The following is a 10,049-nucleotide window of genomic DNA, read 5'->3' on the forward strand; positions in this document are numbered from 1 at the left end:
TGAGTCCAGAACCGGATGCTTCTGACTCGTCCTCTGCCACTGAAGCTGCTCCCACTCGCGTGGTCACTCCCTTCTCGTTCCTGGGCACTAATGGCATCTTTCCAATCCCACTTCTGACACCAATTGACACGGGAGTGGGTCAGGGATTGGAAATAATACTCCGCTTATAGGAACGAGTCTTTATTTGCGTTCACTTTTTTCTGAACTTGCACTTCGCCGGTCTGCCGCTGTTCCTCTTGTGGGCGGCGGTACCTTCAACGCGTCACACTGCACCGAACACTACTTCTCTTCTGTCTTCTTCTTCTTAGAACACTTCCACTTTTCACTACTTCTTCTTTTCTTCTTCTTTACACTTTCGAGTCAGAACTAGAACTGCCGTAGGCCACGCTTAGTACGGCTTATATACCCCCGGATCCGTTCTATTTTCAAAATGATTCTCCCATTCCATCTTTAATTTAAATTGTACTAGAAAATTCTTTTAACTATTTTTATCCTGCTTACACATTTTCCATCCCTTTTTTTCTGTTCGATTTGATCCTGAACTTACTAGAAATTTCCTTTAACTTTACAAAACCCAAAAAAATCCATACACTGGTAGGTGTATCGAACCCGGGTCTACAGCGTCTAAAGTAAACACTTTTCCGCTGAGCTACGAGTATTGCTGACGGAGCTGTTGAAATTAACAATGTCTTGGAGTTTTACAACTGTCGTCATATACTTCGAAGGGTTGCTACGCAACATTATTATATTTTTTTCAAATTTTGTTTATGTTATTCGTTGTTATATTTTGCAAATGTTTCCCTGTATCTGTTTGCTACAAATAAAGATATACTTTACTTGACCAATATACGGTTTGATATATTTGATCGATTTAGTAATAAAATTAGCATATCTACTATTAACCGAATGAAATAGGAAGACGACATGAGGATAATAACAAATGCATTATAGACTCGTGCTGAACAGTAGGAGGCTCCTTTGCACAGGAAGCCGGCTAGATTATGGGTACCACGACGGCTCCTTTTTCTGCCGTGAAGCAGTAATGTGTAAGCATTACTGTGTTTCGGTCTGAAGGCCACCGTAGCTAGTGAAATTACTGGGCAAATGAGACTTAACATCTTATGTCTCAAGGTGACGAGCACAGTTGTAGTGCCGCTCAGAATTTTTGGGGTTTTTCAAGAATCCTGAGCGGCACTGCATTGTAATAGAAAGGGCGCATCAATTCCCATCAACTGAACGTCCTACTCGTCTCGTCCCTTATATTGAAAAAAAAAAACAAGACAGGACAGAACTGATTCCCTTTTGAGGAGGCCTTTGTCGGAAGACAAGAGAAAGACTAAACTAACGACCATAATAATATTTATTTCAATGTATAATTCTGTTTCATATTTAAAAGCAAATTTAGTACACATATAAAAGCTTTTATTATATTACAAGCGACTTCGTCCGCGTAAATAGAATTTAAAAAAAAATTATAATATTGTTTTTTATTCAAGATTAACTCGTGTCTTATTCCAGTTCCGGTTCCGTTTTTCACTCCCTTTCCCAACAAAGATTCATATAATAATGAATCTTATTTCGTGGAAGATTGCTATTGCAGATTATACCTACTATTGATAGTCGCCGTGACTTTCAGTTTATCACTTATACCGCGGAATCCATGGATTTTTCTGGGATAAAATGTGACATGTCCTTACCTACGTCTATCGCTGTACCAAATTACATCAAAATCGGTGCAGTAGGTAGCTCCGGCGTAAAAGCGTAACAAACAAACTTACATTGACATTTATAATATTAGTAGGGATAAATTACTATTCCATCTACATCCCAAAGGATAGACACACGAGAGTACCCTAGTGTTATTTTATTTTTAATTTAATATGAACAATTTTTTATGAACGTTGGACAACAAAATTTATTGATATTTCTACCTTACTTGTAACTATGTTACAAATTTCAGCATAAAGGAACACAACACAACTATCACAATATCTTATAATTAAAGGGAAACTTTTCAGCTAACCAGGAGAGTGTATAGTTTCCTGCCTGCCAGAATTATGTAAATAAACGATTTTATTTGTGTACTTAATTTGCTTTTAAATATGAAAATAAAATATTCTTTTATATAAATATTGGTATATCGTGGTTAGTTTAGTCTTTCTCTTGTCTTCCGACAAAGGCCTCCTCAAAAAGGAATCAGTTCTGCCCTGTCTTGTTCAACACGAGTCTATAATGCATCTGTTATTCTCCTCATGTCAACTGGATCAACTCAGAGGATGAGGCAAATAGAATTCAGCTTCTAGGTTATACTCATTACTACAACTACAGACAAGAGGTCAGGGGTGGTGGTGTCTCAATTTTTGCCCATAACAGTCTCAAACATAATTTTATTGAAAAACACTCTGTTGATGAAAATCATTACCTTTGGATTCATATAAGCAAATTTTGCTTAGATGTAGGTGCAATATATAAACCCGGACGTACTAACCACACAGATTTCTTAGACTTTTACTCAACGCAGCTGGAAAAAAGGAAAAGGGCTTTAATACTTGGAGATTTTAATTATGACCTACTAAGCACCGACAAAACTGTTCAGAATTACAAACTTACAGTAAAAGAAAGTGGCTTTGAAATAATAAATAAAATTCACCAAGACTATTGTACCCGTGAAACTGATAAAACTGAAACTATTTTAGATCACGTTTGCTCAAATTTAAAACAGAATAAATTCCACTTGGCAATAATAGAATCTAGTATGTCAGACCATAAACAAATTTATTTTGAAATTCACAACTATAAACCAGAACCCTTGAAGACACTTACATATCAAGCGATTGACTATCAAATACTCTATAAAAACATTGAAAGCTGCACCAAGGATAGTAAACAATCAGAATATTGTATTTTAGAAGAGAACATAATAAAAAGCATAAATCAGAGTAGAATAAACAAAAAAAAGATATGCAACACAGTTAAACAAGATTGGATAAATAAAAATATCATAGAGGGTATAGATAGAAGAAATGCACTTTGGCTAAAATATAGAAAAAATCCTCATGATACTAAAATAGGTCAAGAGTTTATGACAGAGAAAAAAAATGTGGCGAAAATCATACAAGACTGTAAAACTAAATATTATTGTAAATCTTTTAGAAATTGTCAAAATAAGCCTTCAAAAATGTGGTCCCTAATAAATACCCTATGCTGCAAAAAACCGAAGGATGTAACTGCTCCAGCTAAGCTAGAAACCGAAGAAGATTCTATTTGTGATCCAGTCGAAATTTGTGAATATTTTAATTATTTCTTTTCTACTATTGGTGAGACTCTGGCTAATGCAATATCTTCTACATACCATAAGTCTAATGTGTTTATTGGTACTAAGACAGTGTCGACACAACTTTCTCAATTATCAATCACATCTACCGATGAAGTCAGCAAGATAGTAGACAATCTTAATAGTAATACGGCTGCTGGCATTGATGGCATAAACACTAAAGTTATCAAATGCATCAAGACATTAATCATCTCCGATCTCACAAACTGTATAAATAAATGTCTCAAACGAGGCATTTTCCCCGACAGTTTAAAACTTGCCAAAGTTACTCCCATTTTTAAGTCAGGCAGTAAAAGTGATCCAGGCAACTACCGCCCGATATCTGTTCTCCCTATTATCTCAAAAATTTTTGAAAAAATTATATATAATCGCTTAGAAATATACCTAAACTCTAACAATATTATATCACACAATCAATATGGCTTTCGGAAAAAATCAAATACACAATCAGCTACAATAGACCTTTTAACAAAACTAAAAGTAAATATAGACCAAAAGAAAATAGCTCTAGGGATATTTATAGACCTAAAAAAGGCGTTTGACACTGTAAGTCATGAAATACTCTTGGAAAAACTAGCAAATCTAGGAATAACGGGCTATGCACATAGCATGCTTAGATCCTATTTGTCAAACCGTAGTCAGAAAGTGAAAATCGGAGAATATAAGAGTAAGCCGAAACCTGTTAATTTTGGCGTTCCTCAAGGATCAATATTAGGTCCAATGCTATTTCTGATCTATATTAATAGCATAAATGAAATAGGTTTAACAGGAAACATAACTTTATACGCTGACGATACATGTTTATTTTACTATGGCAGGTCAATACACACAATTATTACAGATGCACAAAATGATTTGATTTTACTCAATAAATGGTTTCAATATAATTTACTTACTATAAATACCTTAAAAACAAACTACATTATATTTAAATCCAAAAATAAAAAAATCCCTAACTATCAACCTCTTAAGATAAATAATGTAGAAATAAAAAGGAGTGATAAGGAAAAATATCTAGGACTCATTCTTGATTGTAACCTTACTTGGAAACCACATATTGACAAAGTCAGAAACAAGCTTGCCTCTCTCACTGGACTATTACGGAGTATAAGACGATGTCTTCCACAAAAAGTGCGTTACCTTATCTATAACACACTTGTTAAGCCTCACATTGATTATATGTTAGAACTCTGGGGCTCGGCAGCTAAAACCAATTTAAATATAGTGCAAAGAGCCCAAAATAAATTGATAAAGGTACTATTTAATTATAATTATTTAACGCCAACTGAAAAACTTTACAAAAAAATAAAATTACTTAATGTTACTCAAACATATATTTATAATACTTGTTTATTAGTAAGAAAAATTTTAACGAAAAATATACATACACAAATAAGTTTCACTAAAAAAGTACAAGTTCAAAAAATTATTTTAAGAAATGCTAATAATTTAATATGTCGAGCACCAAGAACTAATTACGGTAAGAAAAATATTATGTACGAAGGCGTACAATTATATAATAAGCTCCCCAGTGACATAAAAAATACACAATCTTTACAAACCTATAAAAAACTCCTGAAACATTACATATTAAACAATTATCAAAATAATGAATAATAATCCTATATTCCACTATATTAGATGTAAACCTACATATATTATTAATTAATATGTGTACAATACTATAATACTACTAACAACATTATAATTTAATACTAATAACATACGCAACTATAAAAATAAATTAAAAACTTACCGAAATATTCATATATATTTTCTATACATATCTACTTTAAATGCTTTAATTAACATAAAATACATACACGTAATTAGTGTCATTAAAAAAAATATATATATATATATAAAAAAAAAATATATCAAAATATCCTTACCCCGACGTGCCATGCCGTATCTAGTAGCTCTTAATGCATGTGTTGATCATAATGTTTACGCGGTTTTTTCATTTCTACCCACTTTGTTTTGTATATACTCGCAGTACTACGAATAAGATACCTAATGTTTATATTGTTTTCTCATGTAAGTGAATATGTTCTGTTCTTAATGAGAATAAAGTTCTTTAACCATATGTCGTCTTCCTATTTCATTGGGTTTTTTTTTTATATATAGTTATAAGATTTGTTTTGTTTGAATAAACCATAATATAATAACTTTACATATATTGTAATTGAAATGAATTGTAAAACGATTAAAATGTAAATGTTGATTTAAAAGTGTGGCAATGAGTTTCTTGCGACTTCTTCTCATAAGCTCAACCCTTTATGAAGTGGCGGTAAATTCAATAATGAAAAATATTTTTTTTTGACATTCATAAGTGTCATTTCCATGACCTGCATGCATAAAGTGATTTTGATTTGATGTCTATTGTAAATACCATAATTCTATGATTTTGTAAATAAATTTATTTTAACTTATAAAAAATGTTTGGATTTCTCAGTACAAAACGGGAGTTTCATTAAGAACAAAAATACATAATATACATATGTAATATATAAATACAGTCATAATAAAACTCCAAATAATAATTATACGATATTTTATTTTCACGACATAGAATTTAAATTTGCAATAAAAAGACTCTCAGATATGTCGACATAGCTACTTCTTCGTACAACCTGTAATCAAAAAAAAACTGCTAAATGAAAAAATAAAAGCGAACAGAATGAGAAAAGTTATGTAGCAAAAAACTATGTTATGTAAACAGATATCATATCTATTTAATTAATTCCACCAAAAAATTTAAACATAATATAAGAAAAACAATTAAAATAATATTTACATACTCAAATGCTTCAATTATGTGCGAAAAACACAAGTCACAAAAGATAATTTTTAGCTACATAGTATAAAGTGCCAAGCTAGGGGGAATGTTGAAGACCTTTATAACAAAAACGTAAAAAACATATTAGATAACTTGAAAAGATGTAATCATTAGGCACTTGGGTAAGTATTGGAATTTGTAATTTTTATCATTATGTAACTTGGGACAAGCCCCATAATTTTGTAGGCAGTGGATATTTTTAATTATTGGTATGTTGTTTTCAAGTTGATAAATTTCCTCCTATAAATTCAAATTTAAAAGTTACTCTCATACCATTCAGATAGAGAATCATGATTATCATTGATAACTAGCCTTTCCGTTCCGGGAAACTCTTTTTTTTATGAAAATTTAGGACGAGACGAGCAGCACGTTCAGCTGATGGTAATTGATACGCCCAGCCCATTACAATGCAGTGCCGCTCAGGATTCTTGAAAAATCCAAACATTCTGAGCGGCACTACAATTGCGCTCGCCACCTTGAGACGTCAGATGTTAAGTCTCATTTGGCCAGTAATTCCACTAGCTACGGCGCCTATCAGACCGAAACACAGTAATGTTTACACATTACTGTTGTGGTACCCATAATCTAGCCGGCATCCTGTGCAAAGGAGCCTCCCACTGGTTAACTCGGGCGCTCGCGCAGCGTTCTGTCAATGCGTATTATTTTACGTGTATAAGTTTGATTTGAGTGAATGTATCTGAAAGCTAGTAAAACAAGCTATAAGACCATGCAAAATAAACCATCTTATAAACTAACGCCGCCGTACGGCGTTCTCAGTTTTCGTGTATCTGGAAAATCTAGTGCCCTGGGGCACTGCCGATATCGGAAGGCTAGTAGAGGTATTAAAAGAACTTTGTCAGCTTTTGAGATGTTACAAGCTTTTTTTAAATGAACACATGTTATATGAACTGACAAAACCTTGACTAAGTTTGCAAAGGCATCGAAATGTCGATTCAATTCTTTCGCAGTCAAATTTCAATAACCCTCGCATTGTATGCTGGACTTATATTAAACGAAAGTAGTACCTGGATATAATTTACTCGGATCCGGAAGAACTGCATGATGCACTAGGAGATGACGAGCACTGGCCCTCATCACAATATGGGTTGAAAATACCGCAGTTATGAGTTATGCTGATGTTGTTGGGAAGGCAAAACCTGACTGCTACGCATCCCACACATGTAGAAGCCGGCTAAAATAAAGTTGCGTCAATAGAATTTATTCGTACAATATTGATATATTGAAATATTTAACGAGTTAAATATGCGAATAATGTCGAGTGTATTGGATAGAATTCAAGTGGATCACAGTCATTGAACGTTGAATTGATAGAATATTCTCGACAACCATTACCAGCTTAGCAAAAGTCACTAGGAAAAAAAGTGACTCACTTGATTTTCTGATCTTGTTTGAAATCATTGACAGATTGGCAGATTTATTTATTTCATAAAGTCTACAGCACATCTCATATTAGATAGATAATAAAGTACAAAACATTGGCTAACAGTGATTTTATATTATATAGGCAAAACATTAAAAAATAATTATAAATTCATAAAAACTCGACGTAAAACAAATATACCAAAGCGAGAAAGGAAAATCAATTCTACGCATCATATCATGTTTTCTGTATGTATGTGTTTGTGTGTGTATATGGATGTATGTAAAGCTCTCATAACTTTTTATTGGCTTTGGAATTACCGATTTCATCACGGTTGATGCCATTCGAAACGGCCTGACCAAACGTAGATTTTAAATACAATTGCAACCGGTACATTATAAAAAATCTCAAAAAAACTACGTTATAATTTTCTTATATGTGGTTTGTTTGGAATAATATTTAAACAAATTTACCGACCGATTCCAAAAACTCTTCAGCTCTTAACATCAAATCGATCGTCGTTCACCACCGAGCCGATTAACGACCGTCTTCAATAACCTATCTATCCTTAGTTTAACTAACGTTACGAGACGTAGACAAATCTATCCTTTTACGCTTACTTACATTTCAATAACCTATTGACAGATAGCATTGGACTATAACTATATTGGACATAAGTATGGATAAAAAAAAAAATTGAATTAGGCGTTACTTTGCGGAAATCCATAATTATACAAATTATTTAAGTTTTCTTTAGTGTTAATTCCGCCAATATTTGTCTCCAAAACAATTCGACACGTGTTTCGCCTCTACACGAGGCATCCTCAGGACGTGTTGTCTCGCCAAAATCAGTCTCGTTAGAGGCGAAACACGTGTCGAATTGTTTTGGGGACAAATATTGGCGGAATTAACACTAAAGAAAACTTAAATAATTTGCATAAGTATGGATAGTTAAGATCTTATCATTCAACGGTGACAGCAATGTATCCGTAAGTTAAACTAAGGATAGATAGATAATGATAACGAATCGTGAGTTATCGTTGACGAAACACAACCGAAAAAAGTTATTTTTCGGAATAGAAACTTAAAGATTCTTACGTACAATTTCAAGGGTTGAGGTACGGAGTTAGCGGTAAGTTTCAGGAATGGCCTTTAGGATCAACAGTTTTCCTAATTTTCATTAATTTAATACATCTGTATTTGGCCTTTTTGTTCGAAAGGGATAAACAGAAAGTTTACCTCGGCATTGAAGACACAACCAGCTATTTTGGGAAGCCATGGAATGGAAAGAGACATGCGAGTTTTATCTCCATTGTCCTCTTCAGCTTCTTGGGCAAATATAACGTTGAATAATATCTGTAAAATATTGAATGTTCATTTATTCGTAATTACAATTTGGATAATAATGGCGGTTCTAGTAGTTCCTTTTGGTTTTTTCGTATGAAAATAAGGGATGAGACGAGCAGGACGTTCAGCTGATGGTAATTGATACGCCCTGCCCATTACAATGCAATGCCAGTCAGGATTCTTGAAAAACCAGTAAAATTCTGAGCAGCACAACAATTGCGCTCGTCACCTTGATACATGAGATGTTCTCATGTCTCAAGGTGACGAGATAAAAATCGTAACTATCGGTGACTTTTATTTTGTCCCAATAAACTCATCGACGGTAACTCACCTTATCCGTACACGGTGTCTGTCAATGGGACGACGTATAGCTTACCAGCGAAGTTTGTATGGGAATTGCAATTCACGCGACCCAATATAAGGCGATAAGTATGACTTATCGGGTATATTGGGACAGCTTCCGATTACTAACAGCTAATTACTGACAGTAGTACGTAGTAATTTATCTCTATCTGTAGATAGTATATTGGGAACGGCCGTTGATCATTTCGATCACTATTAATAAAGAATAACAAAATATTTGTACGTACCATGTTCGTAATTCGATTACCCTAGCTAATGTTATTAATATAAGTTTATAATAATTAATAATATAAAAATAATAATATAGATCTAATACCAAAGAAGACAAAGAATCTTACCAAGATAGTAAATATACATAAAGAGATATTTTTGACAGCCATGTTGCAGTCGATACAATGATTAACTTGCCGATGCTGAAGTTGTAAGTTGTAATGAATTTATATGTGTTCTGATCGGATTGACTTTATATAGCCACCTGTGATATTAAAATATAACTCATTTGCATTTGCAGATTAGTTTTCTGCACAATACTACAATAGTATTGTTATATCACATACTAGTAATTAACAGTGGTACATGCATGATGTGGTATTTAATAAATTAACTGAATTAATCACAGCTGTGAACGAACTAGGTTAAGGTTAGGTGATCCTCTTAGCCCATCTCAACAATATGTTGTCGGATTTGAACACCTGGCTGCTGTTTGATTGAGCTGTTTTAAACACTTTTTGAAGTACTTCAAGCACTTACAAAAACAAAAATATAAAAACAAAACTACGTTTAAA

The 10,049-nt window shown here is 33.2% G+C and overlaps 1 long non-coding RNA gene across 1 annotated transcript; it reads right to left on the reverse strand.

The window, feature by feature from the left end:
* Positions 1–5,871: 5,871 nt before the first annotated feature.
* LOC126966036 (uncharacterized) lies at positions 5,872–9,745 on the reverse strand. Its single transcript, XR_007729642.1, has 4 exons — positions 9,603–9,745; positions 8,794–8,910; positions 7,199–7,365; positions 5,872–5,967 (listed from the first exon to the last, which is right to left on the reverse strand). It is a non-coding gene; the product is annotated as an uncharacterized LOC126966036 (long non-coding RNA).
* Between the last annotated feature and the right edge of the window lie 304 nt (positions 9,746–10,049).

The sequence above is a fragment of the Leptidea sinapis genome, chromosome 9 (genome assembly GCF_905404315.1).
Source record: "Leptidea sinapis chromosome 9, ilLepSina1.1, whole genome shotgun sequence".
Taxonomy (NCBI): domain Eukaryota; kingdom Metazoa; phylum Arthropoda; class Insecta; order Lepidoptera; family Pieridae; genus Leptidea; species Leptidea sinapis.